Genomic DNA, 18,205 nt, shown 5'->3' with positions numbered 1-18,205 from the left:
GTCTCTCCAGCAGAAACTTTCACTTAAGTTTCTTATTGCATGTTCAGTTTTACTATTTGTCAGAATATTGCTGGAGTCTAGACTTTTAATTCACAATCATTTTTTCTTATCCTGCAGATGTCCGAGTCCAAATAGATAAAAGCATATAGAAAATAATCATTGTCGCTTTTGCAAAGCGTGATATTCTGATGTATGAAAATACAAGAGAGATTAAAGATGTTCTGCTACGAAGAGTTTCGAGCCAGTACATCTAATTGGTATAAAGCTCAGGCCATAGGAGATGGGGTAGGCCAGGCTAAGTTGATTATGCAGCTGCTTGATGATACATCTTCTCCTACCTGAAACTACCATGTAGCTGTACAGGGATGGACTCCAAAGACCTGTACCGATGCCCAATTGTGGGTAAAGCAGAAAAGAAGCAGAAGCAGGATCTGCTCCTTCTCTTCCAAACTTTTGTCATTATCAGCTGTTTCTAACAGTTATTTGAATGCAGCATCGCAGATCTTGACTTCTCCACGCAATGGCTTCTGCTGCACCACGCTAGTTAAAAACCAATCAGCCAACATCAGCAATGGCCACCCACCCCGACTATAGCAGGAGATCATGAGAAGTACTGAGATGGTGGCACTGGAATTAGAAAGGCAAAGGCAATTAAAATGGATGAAACAATCTGCCTCTAGGAACCGCTGCAGGCTCCCTACAGGTTTGGGGAGCTGCATGACCTGCACACATGCTCCTAAGTTTCTCTTCTCAACCATAACGGACAAAACCTTTGTAAGTGAAAGATTTAACCTATCAACACTACTGTTCAGAAAGGTTCTGATGTATGAACACAGCTCTAATGATCTCAGTGAATGTATACATTCCTCTGAAAAGGTGAAGTATTAATAACATTTAGAATCATTCCACTAATAATATGCTTGGGAATCTGCATAGCCATAGAGAACCTTGCTTCAGAGGGTTTACGGTGCTCAAGGGATGCATTACTGCTGTAGTCAATGAGAAGAGTTGAGGGGACGTAGACTTAGCTATGTGTGGCTGAGTTAACCTCTTCTGGAAAATGACTACACCAGGCATCGGTGTAGGTCTTGGAACAGTCATTGCTACAGAAGAAAAATATTTATACACAGTAGCCAATGTTTAATTGGGAATAGGGAAAGGAGAAGTATTAAGATCCCTATATATTTTTAGCTGCACCTATTAGACAGCTTAGTTAGCTTTAGGTTACAAGTTGTAAGATGCCTTTCAGATGCCAAATGAACTCTTCAAAACTATTTAACTGATTTAGAAACCTAGGTTTTCTTTCCAAAACAAATGCAGAGATTGACATTGAAATAGTACTTTAAATTCACTTTTCAGATCTGCTCTAAGTACTTCGGAGCCCAAGTCATGTAAAATTTAACTATCACATGAAATATATTCACTTCTTACCTGTTCTAATTTTATGTTCCATACATATCGATATTTTTTGCTTCCATGTATTTTGATAGTTAAGACATTTAAGACGCATAAAAGACTCCACGAAATCTTTTTCCTCAAGAAAGAAAAAATAAAAAGATGCCTCCTCCAAAAGCTCACGACAAATCACTTCAGATGTTCAGGTTTCAATCCAGTTTATTAAAAATCTAACACTTTTTTTTTTTTTTGTCTCTTTTCTTCTTTCCTTCCCTAACATAATCCAAAACATCACCCATTTATTCAACAGTAAGGCTGCCTTTATTTCACTTCAGAAGAGAATTCAACCAAAAGTCAATTAGACACTCAATAGGGAATAAGAACATCTGCAAGAACAGGTTTGAAATGACAACTCTACTTGTTAACAGAACTTTATTTTACAAGAAATTCCTATATAGACAAATCCTGTACATTTTTTTATATTGTAATAGATCTGATCCAAGTAAGCTCAGATAAGACTGAACACAAGCAGGAACAGAAATCCTAAAGGAAAGGCAATTCAGCATTTAACTAAAATGCACAACACTTAATGAGAAATCCTGTTGGTATACACAACATATAGACATACAAACCATCAAAAGCATTCCAAACATCCTTAAGGTTTAAAACACACATGATCAGCTCACCTTGGCACATTGTTGGCATTGAAAAAATTGTTTAGACCAGTCCACGGAGTAGATGTATTAAAGCCTTTAAAGGCCATTATCTACTCCTCACAATTATTAAAATTACATCAATTGCTCAAAAACAAATTTTTTTTTCCCCTTCCTATTTTTTTCCAAACATTAAAAAAAAAGTCATAACAGACTGACAATGTTATTGCAAATGCTGTAAATCTGAACTAGGACACAAACATTGAGAGCGAGCTGCAATTAGTTGTATTGCCACACTAGGCCATTTGACAGTCGGATCCAGATGTTCCTGTTGATCAGCCTTTTGTCTGTCCTAATAGAGCACTGAGTGGCAGCATTCTTTTTCAGAGAAATGGGGACAGAACTAGAATTTATCTTATGACCTCAGCTGATTTCAGTACAAATCTCCTGAAGTAAGAGGCCATTATTTCAGTTTGTTGCCATAAGCTCAGTAAATCAGGATATCTACCTATACTATAGATTACTGTTAAAGCTAAGTTTCTAATATTAAAATTGTAAATGTGTCTTCCAAATTGGAATCCAATTTATGTAATTCCTTTTAAAAACTAAGACATTTCAAAACTCTCAAAGAAAGCTATTTGTTTCCAGGTGTATTCTCATACAAAAATTGAAGAAAGTCTGGAAAACAATTGTGCAAGAGAAACTGCCTAAACTTTTAAAATATTGATACATTTCTTAGAAAATAGCTTTCTAAATACATTTTAAAAACCACACTATGTTCTACAGACAGTAATGAATTCGACCCTACTTTACCTTGACAAGTTTACAAAAAAAGTGTAAAAATTCTGCATTGAAACTTTTTCTCCAACATATTCGCAGTCACCCCTAGTTGGTGCTGTGGGTGAAACTTCAGATATGCTATCCCCAATTCTCTTCTGTTATCCAAGTTAGTAATAAAAAGCATTAGGCAATGCCAACCGGGTGTGGGAACTGTTCGGTACATTCTGCTCTGACAGTGAACCACTGATAAGTGTTTGGTGGGTTAGCCTTGCTCGTGCTTCATATTGGGAGCTGTTACTTACATTACTGTCAGCATTCCCAAATTCCTCTCCTACTTCCAAATTCATGATTCCTAAAACCAAAGAAGTGTTCTTATGTGTTAAATACTTGGGTTTGTATTATTAAATTGTATAGATTTTTTTAGTACTCAAATCTATGAGTTTATCTTCTTTTCCTTACAGGATAAGCCAGTCCTCTGAAATACTAAAAAAATTTTCTGAACTCTGTGTTATCTACAGTTTTTAATAAGAAGAGACATAATTCTTGCACTGAGGTTATTAATTAATGAGACAGGATTAATTTGAAAACTGATTTTTGAAGAGCATGACTAACAATCTGTCTCCATCCTGTTAGTTGCTCTTACAGTATAGCCACTTGCAGTCTTCTCTTTGGTCAGCTCCTGATCCAATTTATGCTTTCTCTGCTAACCCCAGTAGTTTTCACAACCCCCCATGGGCACTGTATCCAGTTATTTACTGAAATTTAGATAAAATCTACTTCATTACCAGTAACACAAGTGTAAATTTAGGGGAATAAAATTCTTAAAGTGTCATTAGTGTCTTCAGAACATAAGAACAACATATATTCATAAAAATTTCGTTAGAAAACTGATTTCTGAAAACATACATTTCTTTTATAAGTTTGGACAATTTCTATACTCTATCAAGCAGGCATAATCCACTGCAAAAATACAGAAATTGAATACAAAGTGGTTATACACCAGTTCTGCAGAAGAGGATCATAGAAGGTAAGTGGGAAGGAAGGAGAGTATTTTTAGTAGGTCATAAGATACAAACATAAACTGACTATGTCATGCTGTTGTAGACAGGGAATTCCTCCTATGAGGATGCTTAGTCAGGCGCACGGCCCACGGGATAGCTGAAGGTCTTCTCTCATGCTGCTCCGTATTGCAAAAGCTCAAATGGATTCATTTTTAAGCTTCCAAAAAAAGACATTGAACAATTAAGAGTCAAGAGACTGTTCAAGCACCGAGCAGTACCAAAATGAAATACCTGAAAAAGCACAATAATGATACAACAGAAAGAATTCAGATTGCTTCACCTGAGATTGCAAAAATTTGATGTATTATAGTTTTCAAGCACTTTGAAACACAGTTTTTTCTCCATATATAGCTGATGGAATGTTTATTAAGAAGCTTAAAAGGTAACACCACTTAGATATTAGATTTTTTTTTTTTTTAATGATATAGAGGAGAGCAACACTCTCACAGACACACTGCCCAGGGAGGAGAAGAAAGCACTTCTGGAAAAGGAATGATGAGTACAAAATAGAGTAAATAACGTGGTCAGGGAAGAATTTATTCCAAATTTAGGACTATATTTTTGTCTCTGAGATAAATTTCTAACCACCTGTTCTACGAACAGGGTATAAAGAACCTCAACCAGTTCAAAACAACATTCAATAAAAGGGATTACATTATAGGGTGGAGCTATGAAACACTGTGTTGTATCGAGCAATAAAATTTTTGTTGCTCCACATCAATAATATATTTTAATACCTCCATGCTTCAGGTTTTCTAGCAACTACTTGCAAGAGGTGGGAAGACTGTTTCTTTCCCCAATCTTCCCCATCTTTCTTGTCTGTTTGTTTTCTCTTCTGTTTTTCCTTCCTGCATTCAAAAAAAATTACAAATGTTTTTCTCCTTTCCACTGATACATTTGGGATTAGCTACATAAAAGCAGCAGTGCAAGAGGGGACAGATAATACCCACAATGGTTTCAAGAAAAACATGAGGGGTCTGGTTTGTCTTGTTTACTGCCATAAGCTGGGTTTCATAAAGAAGCAGAAGACCCACAAACCTAAAAATACAGAGGAACACTTGCTTTCAGACAAATGTAACAGGCCTTTTTTGCCCCTTAACAGAACAAAGTTTCCTTACCAAATCTATCATTTTTAGATGTCCATTATTATTTACTCCACTCCAGCTTATATACCAGTTAAATACCAAGCACCTACAAGAACAGAGGAAGAGCCAGAGCGTGTTTCAGGAAGAAAATGGTGTTTAATAAACTTCAGACATTAGGCTTGCCAATTGTGCCAGCAACATTCCATTATCTTGTTTCTGTAAATGCTGAACAGCCAGGGAAAATTAAAAGAAGCTTCATGTTGCAGTGACAAAAGTAAGATAGGTTTTGGTGTACCTATCAGTCAGTTGAAACGCAGACATTAGCATACTAACTTTGTGGATGCTTGAATGACATAAGTGTCAAGATGAAAGCAGCTGACTCAAATGCAATCTGAATTAGACAGAAGTGGTAAAAGGAAATGGGGAAGAACTTTGAGGAACCAACAGAAGGTCTGACTTCACTTCCTTTACCATTTTTTTAAGATAACACCATGACAGCACTCAAATCCTAAATGCATATAATTGCAAGTGACAGCAACACTGAACACTAATGGAACTGCAGTTATGACACTGTGTGACTACTCTTGCTCTTCCCCATGCTCTACCTTGCCTCTCTTTCCCCTCATCACCATTAAAACCTCTCTTCAAGGTGCAGTGTAAGTTTCACCTGCGCAGTCTTTCCACTCCAAATGTTAGGAGAGAAGGACTAAAGACAGGCCATGCTTCCCCACCTCTCCAGCTAGCTGAATTGTTTCTCAAGTACCAAAACATGCATCCACCACCAGCACCTGCTCATGCAACAAAGTAGATGAGGATGGGACTGCTGGTCTGCATCTCAAGGTAAATGGAGGGGTGGGTGGCAAGTCTCAGTGCCAGTTGGTTCACAAGATGAAATTCCACAAAGCAGTTCCTAATGACACCTCATCCTCCTCACGCAGAACCAGACTGGCTAGTGAGCAGGAATTCGGAGACAGAGGGTGGGGGAAGGCTATTGCCATCTAAAAGCCCCTGCTGGTAACTTGACCTTGTTTTTCAAACTATCAGCAACAGTGAAAAACAAAATATTAATGCAGAAAAATTCACTAGTCTATGAGTACCCTCCTGACAACCAGAACAAAACACTGTTTCCTTCTGGATCTGCTTTCCACCCAAGGTGATAACACTGTACTATCACCTGACAGAAACTGCAAGCAAGAGCTGCCCAGAAGCCACAGCACTCAAAAGGTCCATTTACAAGGCAGCATGCACTACTGAACATGGAGTGCTGTATTTCACATCACATCATCTTCGGACTGTTTCAAAAGAAAAGCAGTATCAATTTTCTAAAGCTTCTATAGTGTACTCAAACAGCCTCCTTCGAGATCATCTCTCTTTCTATAACCCACCTAAAAACTTCAGGATCAAAAGGACTGTTGCAGGTTACATGGCCTGAGGTGTAATGAGAATATTAAAGGCTGAAAGGGCTTCCAAGACAACCCCGTGCTGTCGGAGGCTGGTTACTTCTGAGGTTGCTACACTCAGGAAATTGAGCATTTTTGAGGAGAGGATGTGCTGTACATTGTATGAGTTGAATAGAAAAAAATTAACCCAGTAACTCCACTCTTTAAAGATTTCTTTTATATTTTCATTACAATACAGGAACAGGAGACCATGCTTAACATTTGGTTGACCTTTGAGGAGAAATCCACCAGTGAATATTTCACTGACAATCTTTGCACAGAGCTGAACATGCAAATTAACATGAATAGAGCTTCACAGAAAAGATAAAAATTACACTGTTTTGGAACGCTGAATGTAAATACATCATTTTCAAATGAAACTGTCAAACATCTTGTTGTGGTGGTAAAAACCAAATCACTATGCAAAATGATAATACAAGAAAAGTCAATTGTATGTTTCTAATAATAAATGCTCTTTTGGCTTTTGAAGCCACAAAAAACTCTCGGCTGAATTGAAGCATTGATTTCTGTAGTTATTTATGTGCAGTTCCTATTAGAATTCTATTGAATTCCTTGAATGGTGAATGGAAGTGCTTTTGAAAACACACACAAAAACTGTTAAACAAGGGACAAAATAAATGGAAAGCCTAGCATTGCCAAAAAAAGTTTCAAAAAGTCAACAGAACATTTCAACATTTTTTTGAAGTGCAAGCATGTACAACACTCTTTGGCAGAAATGATTAAGTCTAATAAAAAAACAATATACAAAATACAATTCCCTATCACTCCTGAAGAGGAAGCATGAACAATGTTACTTGCTTCTCTAATATTATTTCAAAAACTCTTGGGATACTCTTCAAATATGTTCTATAGTAAAATATGGTTTTATTGTTACAGAATTTTAAAATGTTATCACTCCATCCTTTTGGCCACTATACACCAATATAAAGATATTTTATTTAGCATGTGTACAGATATACCTGAAGTGTACAATATATGTTAATTATATTAAGGACACTAAGCACACTCCTGAAAAGCTAATCCCCTACTGATTTTAGGCCACATTAATTAATATAGTTATTAGGAATACATATATTATAAAACATTCTCTGCAAGTGCTGGAAGCGCATTGAAGCCTTGAGATCTGGGTTCCTAACACCCTCTTTCATAAGCATTCATTCATTTTTATGCCATTCTTAATACACTTTAAAGCATTTGCAAGGTAACTGGATATCCCACCAACCCTGTAAGGCGATGAGTTTGTTATGGGACAAGGAATCCTACCTCAGCTTCAGAAATGTTAGGCTTTCACAGCACGATTTGTTTTCTATTAATTGTACATAGCAAAGAGGGCTTCAAGTCCATTTCCATGCTTTGGAAGCTACAACAAAAATAATGCTGATTTATCTTAGTAATTAGTCAACTTTTTTTTTTTGTAGTTTTTACTCAGACACAAAGAATTATTATAAATAGAATAAATGGCCACTAGGAAAGGCATCTCTTCCTCTTTAGAGTGTTCCTTTAAAGTCTGACAATGGATTATGTTTTAATGTTAAATGTTATGAAAATAAGGATATTTATACATTGCCAGAAGAAAAAGTTTCACTGTGGCTTTTTCTGAGTACTAATTGTAGTCATTTAAGTCTAGAAAGCAGATTTTTAGAATGTGGCTTTCTGTTTACAGCAGAAAAATAATAGCATTAAGAAGTTTACCTTCAGAACTTCTGCATCAGCCTATCTTTATTTTCATTGAAGACCACGTCTGTTTTCTCATAAACTTAGAGTGGAAAGCAATGAACACTTCCAAAAAAAAAAATCTCATCATAGAGTGCTCTTCTCTTTAACAATTTAAGTAGTCAGGAACTTATTTTGAAGCAACTTAAAACTATTATAATAGCACTACTTGGTACACATACAGATTAATTTTTTTCTATTTTCCCATTTACTCATAGCACAGTCATTCTGCTGAACTATGGCAACTACTTCAGTTTTGGGGAATCTAGTGCCAATTTGCAGTTACACATTTTTCTCCCTAACATGATGATGTGATCTGCCATCACACACTGCCCTCAGACAAGGAATAGATCTCTGGTGATATAACACATCCCAGCTTATTGTACACAACTGCCAAAGCACACACAATTGTCACAGCACACCAGGTGCAGCAGAATGCAAAATATATTCAGCATGAATATCAAAGACTTAAGTGGAAAATACCGCTTGCAGATACCAGAGTTAACTACAACCATTTCCTAGAACAGTTAGAATTAATCTGTTTGTCTGGAAGATATAGGAAAAAAAATATACTGCAAAGGGGTGGATTGAAAAATGCTTACATCAATGTAACTTAGAAATAGAAACCAGAGATTTGACAAAGTAGCTTTACTGGCAACGTAAGTTCCATTCAAAGATGGCTAAATGTTAGCTGAAGTTTCAGATGTTAATCAGGTTTCTCTTTCAAGCTACTCTCTCACATACATTTCATTAGTATAATTCCTACAAAGCACTTGTATTTCTGTTTTCTCAGAACTGTGTATGTGTTTTCAATGCCAAAGAAGTTATTATCTACATCACCCTTATTCAGAGAGGGATGCTTCTTATGAAAATCATTCTGCAGAAAACATCTAGCATTAATGGGCTACACATGTAGCTTTCCTGTAAAAAGAGGGAGAACATATGTAACGGGGAGGGGGGGCAGCACAAGGATCATAAAAAGGAGGCAATGCCTCTGCTGGTAACTACAACTGAGTCTTTTAATTGCTTACTTCAGTTTTATTAAATAGCTTACAGCTATCTAGAGAATTTCTAATCTTTCATTTAATTAATCTCAAGAATGAAGTTGTCCTGTAGGAATTTCCTCTTAAAGGACTTTTTGTCAGATGTTAATTTTCAGTCTATTTTCTAGTCTTCTACAGAGAAATCCTGTTCTAAGTGTAACTGTATATATCCTTAGTGGTTAACCATGGCTCATTTTCGTATTGTATCCTGATCAGCCTTTTAAGTGGCATGTTTTTGAAAGCAGAATTATTTTAATTTATATATTTATTAAGTCTATTATTCAGTTCAATAAAATTTACTCAACTATTGCAAAATTTGAAAATAATCCACTTTCTGCAAGCACAGGGACTGTGAAAAGTCAAAAACAGCTTTACAAGAAGAACCCAGAGAGCATCCACAGCATTCTGCCCCTCCCCAGACACACTCGCACCAAGTCACTTCCCCCAGCAGATCTAAGAGCTGTAGAACAAAGGACTCAAATCTATACCAGGAGGTAAGGGAAAAGACAGTATCACCAATGCCTTAAGTCTCTAAAGAATAGCAAATCTATTAAGTGAAGATGCCAAAAAAATTGTATGATCACACCACACAGGAAAGCAAAGCAAAACATAGTAAGTTTTCCAAATATCTCCATAATGAAATTATTTCCTTAGTCCTGAATGTGAATATCTGAAGGTTTAAAAAGTTCAAGCCACTTCCAAACTGAGTGGTTTATGAATTTGACTTATATGGTGTATTTTAATGTATCATAAAATGAAAATAGAAGCAAAATATTCATTAGTAAAGGGTTAAAAAAAAGTAAAAAAAGTTAAAAACTCTTACTGCCATTAATGTTCTGTCCCTCCTTACCTAGTTGCACACAGTGAACTTGAGAAGAGACACTAGAAGCATGACTAGAAACCCTATAATGAAACATCTAAATCAGTAGTCTAATTCAAGCTTACAGAAAACAAGTGGGCCAAAAAAATATTCAAATAATTTGAATGTATGACCCCATAATGTAGCCGACTGATCTATTTGTTCTATTGTAATGCTACTTCTGTATTTCAGTTTCCCCATCCTGTGGTTCTGTGTACCACAGTTACTTCAGCAGAAGGTTCCCATGAGGTCGTGAGATTTGCTGATATTAAACAAAAAAACATATTCACCTTTCCTTTTTAATTATGCTTTCCAAGACCTTAAACCTTTTATAATCACTGCAGGGCAGCTGTTTTCCCCCCTTCTCCATCCAGACTTAGACAAAGGTGATACAACCTTTCAGTTTTAAAGAGGCAGCCACATTTTAATCTTTCAAATCCCTTTTTCATAGGTATTACATCTGGAAAGGTCCTTCCAAACATTAGATTTAAAGAGATCAGCTCCACGGAAAGCAGGTGCATTCAGATGAGCTAACAGGATGCACTGTCTTCTTACAGAGTCAACACACAAGCCTAAAACATAGTAAGTGGGGAATTACTTGCAGATTAGGATTCCCAAGACTCACCCATAGCCTCATTTGCACTTAAGTACTAAAAACAGACTGTGGCATCAATCATAACAGCAGCCTGCTTCCCAGAAAACGCCAAGAATCTCTTCCAAGGGAGGTCTTAATAGCAGATCACAGTTTGGAGGTTACTGGCCACAGTGATTTAAAACTCAAATGCCAAGTTCTATAATATTTTATTTTTAAGAATTCAAACTAATTGATACACGTCCCTTCTCCTGACGTGCATCTTTTGTAAACAGGGGCACTATATAAACTCAGTAAAACATTCTAAGAACAGTACTAAGGCTGTATGCAGTTTAGAGAGACAATACAAAGCTGGCATATGCAGTGCACATACACAATCTGTAAGGGAAAAAACAACTTACAACGCAACTCAGCACTGGTCATCAGCGCTGGTCATCTTTAACCCTGTTCACACATCAAAAGACAAAAATATGTCTCTCTACTTTTTCAGATGACACTAAAAGCTTGTTGCAAGTATTGAGACAGACAAATGTAAAGTGACATATGTTAATTTTAACTCTCTCCAAAGCCAATTTTTTATTGAAAGACTGCAGGTTTTGGTTTCTTCCCCCCAAATACTTCTGAATTCACTGACGGGGCGGGGGGGGGGGGGGGGGGGGGGGGGGGGGGGGGAACCAAAGAAAAAACAAATCCACAGCTTTACTATGTGATTTTCCTCCTAAATGTTTTTGTTTTGGTTTGGTTTGGTTTTTTTTTTTTGAAGCAAAGGCACTGAATCACAGTTGTAAGATCTGGGAACTGTCTTTTTCTGTCCCGTGAGAAATGGATCCCATTTTGGATTATCTTGTTGTTCAAATCAGTTATGGTAAGAGCTTTAAGTTACAATGAACATGCTTCTCAACTTACAACTATTTGACGTGGCTTAGGAAAATATAAGGCAAAGCATCATCAAGAAATTATCTGTTCATCCAAACAAAACTGTGCTAACCTGTGAGTTCAGAGAGCATTAATAGCAATAACTGTTCTTCCACTGACTGGTATATTTCCATGTGCTCTTATTGAAAAGGTGGTCATTTCCCTACCTAAAGGACAGAGGAATTAACAACATTTCTATTTCTATTCATTGCATCTTTATTGGCACAGACAAGAGGGAGCACAAGTTTCTGGTATGTCACACTTGAATCTCTTCTCTTAAAAGCACAGCTTTTCAGTGCATCAAATCCACTTGCTTGAATCACTGCAAAAGGAAAACACAGGAATCTTGCTTGTTAACCTTCCTCCAAGACAAAGTATGTTAGCACATCTCTCAGACAAAGGAGCCACAGCAGGCTCTTCTCTTTTACCAGCTGCTGCTTTGGTTTACATGGAGAGCTTTCTGCTGCAGATACAGTTTCAATTTCTGGTTTTAAACCCGACTGATGCCATTAAAAAAACAAACTGAAAAAATGGTAAGACTTATCTAAGAATAATTTTCTCATCTGAGAAAACATTTTTTATATAACTTTCATGGCACTCGATAGACACTTAGTTTCACTGCAGTACTGATATAATTTGTTTCTCATTTCTGTCTTCTGCAACAGACACAGAACATTGTTTGGGGGTTTGGTTGGTGGTTTTATTTTTGTAGGGCAGAGAGATGTTGGTACACAAATGCAATAAACTGGCCAAAGGACTCCAGAAAAGCTGAAGTACACTCAACTGTCTTAAAAGTTAATATCCTTTTAGAGATAAAATAAGTGAGGATCATTTGTTTAACCCAAACACAGTTAACAGCATAAAACCAAATCAATTTCTATTGTTACTCCTAACAAACATCAAAAGAGAGCTTACATTTAAATGCATTTTTTAATTAGTTTATGAAAACTATCAAACAAAATAGCAAAATTACATGCAACTAAGGCCTCCAGACTGGAACACCATCCCCCAAAAAGCACCAATTAGAACAAGGTTTTCAGCATTTAATACCAGATATTTAGCGATTTTTAATTTAAAGTATAAATCCCAGGTTGATAAGAGAACTGAATACATCCTCCTTCAATCTAATCTACACCATTCTAATTAAAAAAAATCCAAGTATGAAAATGTTAATCTCTAGCAGCACTACATTTGATTTTCATTCGAAGATTTGGGCTTTTGGTCATGCAGAATAATTCAGTCATTATTCTCTCAGCTAGTTACCCTGCAGAAGATAAGGAATGGCCAGAAAGGCAATGTAAGAACACACACGCCATAGGAAGTGGATTATCATTTTTTTCCTCTTAAATCTTACGGATGGCCTGAAAACTCCTAAGTGGCAACTGTGCTTCATTCCCCAATCAGTGAAAGTATTTCCCAGAGCATTCTTCATTGCAGATCATAAGCACTCATAATTAAAAGACTGTTTGTTTTAAAATGGAGATTAGCCATTTCCCCCTTCCTCATATAACCGTGGAGATGGCAGTATCTCATAAACAACGCAAATGGAATTGCATTTATCATCCAACAGTTGCCTTATAACTTGTCCAAGAAGTAATTGCAGAGTGAGACAAAGAAGTGTGCCAAGAGAGGTCTAATTGCATCACCCTACCAAGTCTTTTTTGAAGGTGCATAAGCTGAGAAAGGAGAGTTAGTTCGATTCTCACATTTCGAACAAAAATTTATCTAGTTATGCTCATCTGATCTACCTGAGTAACTATGTGACTATCAGCTGTAACATTCTGTAGCATATACTGGGACACCATGCATACAATCAGCACAGACTTCAGTATGCTGTAGCACAGATCATCATAAAAAGACCACACTCTTGTAACCTACATCTGGACATCTAATTCTCATATGTTGGCATGTCAATAAAACTTCTGTGAATGCATTAACTGCTGTAAACTTGAAGTAATTTGTTTTGTAAGTGACAAATAGCAATAGTTTTCTAATAATTCTGAAACTCTCCAAAAAAATAAGAATGGAGATTTTGAATATGTACCTGCAGAAACGTAATTCTATGACATGTCAGAGAAAACTTCTAGAACATTGCAAAGTTTTAGAAATTATGTGGGCTTTTGAAAGCCTTTAAAGCTATTTTTGTGCTAATTCAGTGGATTACAAGTCCTCAAGGAAAAACAGCCTCTGTTCCCAAACAAGCATAGATGAACAGCTGGCCCAGACGGCAAAGACCTGCTGTTGTATTACCAGGCCTCTGTTCAGCTCTTTTGGTTTTGTCTCCTGCTCAGGCCATTCTCCCCTCCCCTTTTTCTTCCACCTTCACTGTTCCTTCTTTCCACTACAAACAATCCCATATTATATGCACGCACAAACCATTTTTACAGTTGTTTAGGCTGGAGCACAATAAAACCCATGACAATTTTGCCTGGCCGTTTTATGAAAAGTGACAGCACCAGAGTGAAAGTGTGGTACTTAAAAAAAAAAAAAAAAGAAAGAAAAAAAGCACTGTCGACCATCTGCTGAAAGATTCTCTTGTTTGACCATTTTTATAATTGGTGAGAATGGAAGTGAGGTGACACAAAAACAGGATGTGAAGGCACGGGATTCATGTGATCTTGTAACAAATTCAAACCCAAACTGGGGGGGGGGACAAGGCAGAATCACGATGGATCACAGGATCTAACTAATGCTAGTATGAAGACCTAAGAAGACAGACCACAGAAACGTGCTATTTATCAATTTAAGAAGAATAATCTAACATTGACTTCAACAACAAAAAAGCATGTGCATGCCTACTATTTGTTTTAATTAAGTTTTGATCAGCTGAAAAGTTAAAACATAATTTTTAATCCACCATAATTTTCAGAAGACACTTAACCCAACCCATTTACCTGGTCCAAAGGTCTAAACTGCCCCAAGCCAGTCATTCTGTCTTTGTTTCCCCCATACAGGTTAGCTTATGGGACTAAGTGAACCATCCTGAGTATCTTCCCCTCCAGTACATTCAAACTTGTAACTTCCACTCAGTTCTCCAGAACATGCTTGTAGAGTATGCATTCCATTTTTTATACGCGAGCATAAAGCAATGCACAAAACTTCCATGTACATTTTACCAATACATTCATAAAATAACCCATCAAGGATGATAAGATCCTAGAGAGGTAGAACCCCCAAACACTGATCAAGACCTTTCAGCAGTGCTAAGTTACCATAAGGAAGCAATAAAAAAAAAAAAAAAAAAAGAAAAAAAACACAACAAACTTTTTTCCACAAAATAATCACGTCACACACTATCGTACAACGCTGTTACTCTGGGCACCAACGCTGCAGCTCTTTGCACATGCAGAAGCCTATGACAAGCCACACAAACACAAAGGTTAACAACAAAACATACAAAACATTCACAGGCAGCAAATGCTCATGATAAACATCGGCCTAGTGTCTATGGAATGAATGTTTGAGCTCCAGTTCCTGCAGCGAGTTTTGTGGAGGTGGATCCCTCTGCCCAAACAGGGGTCACTGCAGGATCAGAGCCAAAATGACGTACCCTGGGTATTAACTTACCATATATTCCAAATACGCTAATGGCAATGACATGTAAATAGTACTACATGAACTGTGTTCATTAATTGAGAGCTCATCCACTCCACAGAGCAATTAGCATTACTTCTAAGATGATAGTATTTTGCTTTTATTCACCTTTTACAAATGTGGCTGCTAATAATAAATTAATTCTAGTCACAGAAAAACAGTATAGGCTTAACTTCCCTGCTGCTACACTGTAAGTATACCCAACCCTGAAAGCATTTTTAGCAACGGTGTTCAATCAATACTGCTACGTACAACCTAAATTAGACGTTAGCAGGACAACAGAATTGTAAAGCATGGCAACAAACAATACATTTCATGGAAGATTTTCTGAACAAGAAATAAACGTCAAACTAAACCCTAAGTAGGTGAACCTGATTCCAAACAAACTTAACTGCAAACATAAGGAAAATGTACCAAAAGGTACAATATTAATACACTTCTGCTTTTGAGGAAAATACATTTGTACTTCAATGTTTAATCTAACTTAAAAAACTACAAATAAAAACACAAACATAATCTAAAAATACACAAAGACTGTAATGACAACAAAATTATCTCAAAAAAATCAGACCAACAGTTACTTTTCTGAGTTTATAAAGCATAAACATGCCTGGGAAATGTATAGACATACATCTGTAAGCTTATCACACTGAATCATATTTTATCAACATGGTGCAAGCCAGAGTCACGCCAATATGTAAAAACAACTTTTTAGGTCAGTGAAGCAAGAAATCCATTGTCAAGAAAATGGCATCCATAAGATTACGATACTGAATATTTTATGTTTAGGCAATGAACTGGAAAACTTTCCTACAATATACATATCTAATCAGAAAACAGTTTTACCAATTCTAATCTCATTCTTGTATTCCCGCAACACACATTTACAATGTGATGAGCTCATAAATGTCTGCATGTGTGCGAACGCACCAGTGGCTCCCAACATTACAGGGCAGTTACTCGCCAGTAACAAGCAGGGAAACGTGCACTCACAAAACCCCCTTACCATTCAACACAGAGTTTAGCTCATGGCAAGAGAAATGCCCCGTGGGTGAGAAAAATGTATGTGCATACTGTAGTCTAACAATTATTCTTCAGCGGAGACCCATTAGCACTTGTGTAATACACAAATCACATAAATATTTTCTATCTCATAGTTAAAAAAAATGGTAACAGCTTGGCCACATTGAAGTCCTGGAAGGGTGTAAGTAGCAACACAAAGTTCATTCACGTCTATTTTACATCTGAACGACATATATTCTTTGAACAGGCAAGTGGTGGGAACATTTCACCTACACTGGCAGCTACCTAGTTTTAGCAACTAGCTCTTGGAGGTTGTTGAAATGAAAGAGACGTTATTCCTCTTCCAGCTGGTGCTGCAACAGTATACACGAGTTAACCCATCACCAGGTACACCGAAAGCCTCTGTCGCATATAGACACACGCGATTATACAAGCCTTCTGCTCCAGGGAGATACTAAAAATGTACCAGAGGAATGCAACGACAGCACGCAAACCCATTTTCCCTGCTCATAACCAGGGCAACGTGCACATGTGCCTAGAAAGCACAGGAACGCAAAGTTTCATATTAAGCATACTTAAAAAAAAAAAAAATAATCCGTTTCAGGCGTTCAGCTGAGTTCACCACATTTTGCAGACCCCAAACCGCCCCCGACCTGCCCCCGCCGCTCGTCCCCCCGCAGGCTGTTTACGAGCCCTCTCCGCGGGCCGGCGGTCGGTTCCACAGCCCCCCCCGAGCCCCTTCGCCAGAGCGGGGCTGGATCTCCTTTCTTTTCGGCGGGGGGTGAACAGAAGGGGCAACAGAACAGCAGGCCCCCTCCACCAAAAGAAAGGGGCTCTCGGCAGAGCCGCTCTCCGCCAGCGGCGACCTGTGCGCGAAGTTGCGGGGAGGGGGAGCGGGGCTGAGGGGGAGCGGGGCTGAGGGGGAGCGGGGCTGAGGGGGAGCGGGGCTGAGGCGGGGGGAGCGGCGGCCCCTCGGCCCCCACAGCCGGCGGAGGAGGGAGGGGGGGGTGTCACAGCACAGGAATGCGGCGCGCAGCCCCCCCCGCCGCCGCCCCTCTGCCCCCCGGCACGGAGACCCGCGGGCCGCGGCGGCCGCCTTACCTTCATATAAGAGCCACGTCCTTCCAGATGGAGCGGGGAGCGGGGACGGCGGAGGGAAGAGGCGCGGGGGCTGCGCTCGCCGCTGCCGCCCCGCGACCCCCCGCGCGCGCGCACGGGCACGCGCCGCAGACGCTCGGGCACGCGCGCAGCGCCGCGCAACGCCGCGCAGCACCGCACCGCACCCCCGCGGGCGGGAAGCGGGCGCGCCGCTCGCCGCCTTCAGTTCCCCCGCAGCGACCGCCCGAGCCGCAGCCTCGGGAGCAGCGACAGCAGCCGCAGCAGCCGCCCCGCGCCCAGCCGCAGCGGCGAGGACCACATCGTACTGCGGCGGCTGGGCCGAGGGACCGGGAGGGGGAAGAGCCGGGGGAGGAAGGGACGGGGAAGCCCGGCGGGGGGAGGCGACGGACCCCCTCCTCCGGCCTCTCCTTCCCCTCCTCTCCTCACAGCCACCGGCCGGAGGGGGCGGCGAGGCGGGAGCCGGGGCGCAGGCAGGCAGGGCAGGGCGGGCGCCGCGCGGGCCGGGGCTCCCCCTCACGGGGCACGGCGCCGCCTCGCACACACCGGCAGTTGCCTGGCGCGCAGCCCCGGCCGGGAGGCAGAGGGGACCGGGGAGGGGAGAGGCGGCGGGGCTCTGCAGAGGCACCCTCCCCGCCGGTGAAGGAGCGAGTGAGCGAGCGCCTGTGCGGGAGAAGGTGGGAGGGCCAGCAGCCTCCGCCCCTCACAGCCGCCCTCCCGCCTCATGCGGGCAGCACTGGCAGCATAGCAACCAACATGGCGGCTGCGCAGTCACCCGGGGGCGGGCGGGCGGCGGGAGACGGGCGCCAGCCCGGGAAAACTCGCGAGAGCCGAAAGGGAAGTGGGCAGTGTCCTCCCCTTGGGATTGGCCCCGCTGCTTGCCCGTAAAAGAGAGAAGGCAGGGCTGAGAGTCCAT

At 39.9% G+C, this 18,205-nt stretch overlaps 1 protein-coding gene across 4 annotated transcripts in view; it reads right to left on the bottom strand.

Moving 5' to 3' along the window:
* The window catches only part of PTPN4 (protein tyrosine phosphatase non-receptor type 4), a 124,196-nt gene extending 106,210 nt beyond the window's left edge, over window positions 1–17,986 (bottom strand). For all 4 annotated transcript variants that reach the window (XM_082311993.1, XM_082311991.1, XM_082311992.1 and 1 more), the window contains exon 1: window positions 17,275–17,986. The gene's annotated coding sequence lies outside the window, so the exon portion shown is untranslated. The remainder of the gene's footprint in view (window positions 1–17,274) is intronic.
* Between the last annotated feature and the right edge of the window lie 219 nt (window positions 17,987–18,205).

This window comes from Platalea leucorodia, assembly GCF_965183815.1.
Source record: "Platalea leucorodia genome assembly, chromosome: 5".
Lineage (NCBI taxonomy): Eukaryota > Metazoa > Chordata > Aves > Pelecaniformes > Threskiornithidae > Platalea > Platalea leucorodia.
This window is presented reverse-complemented; position numbering and strand designations above follow the sequence as displayed.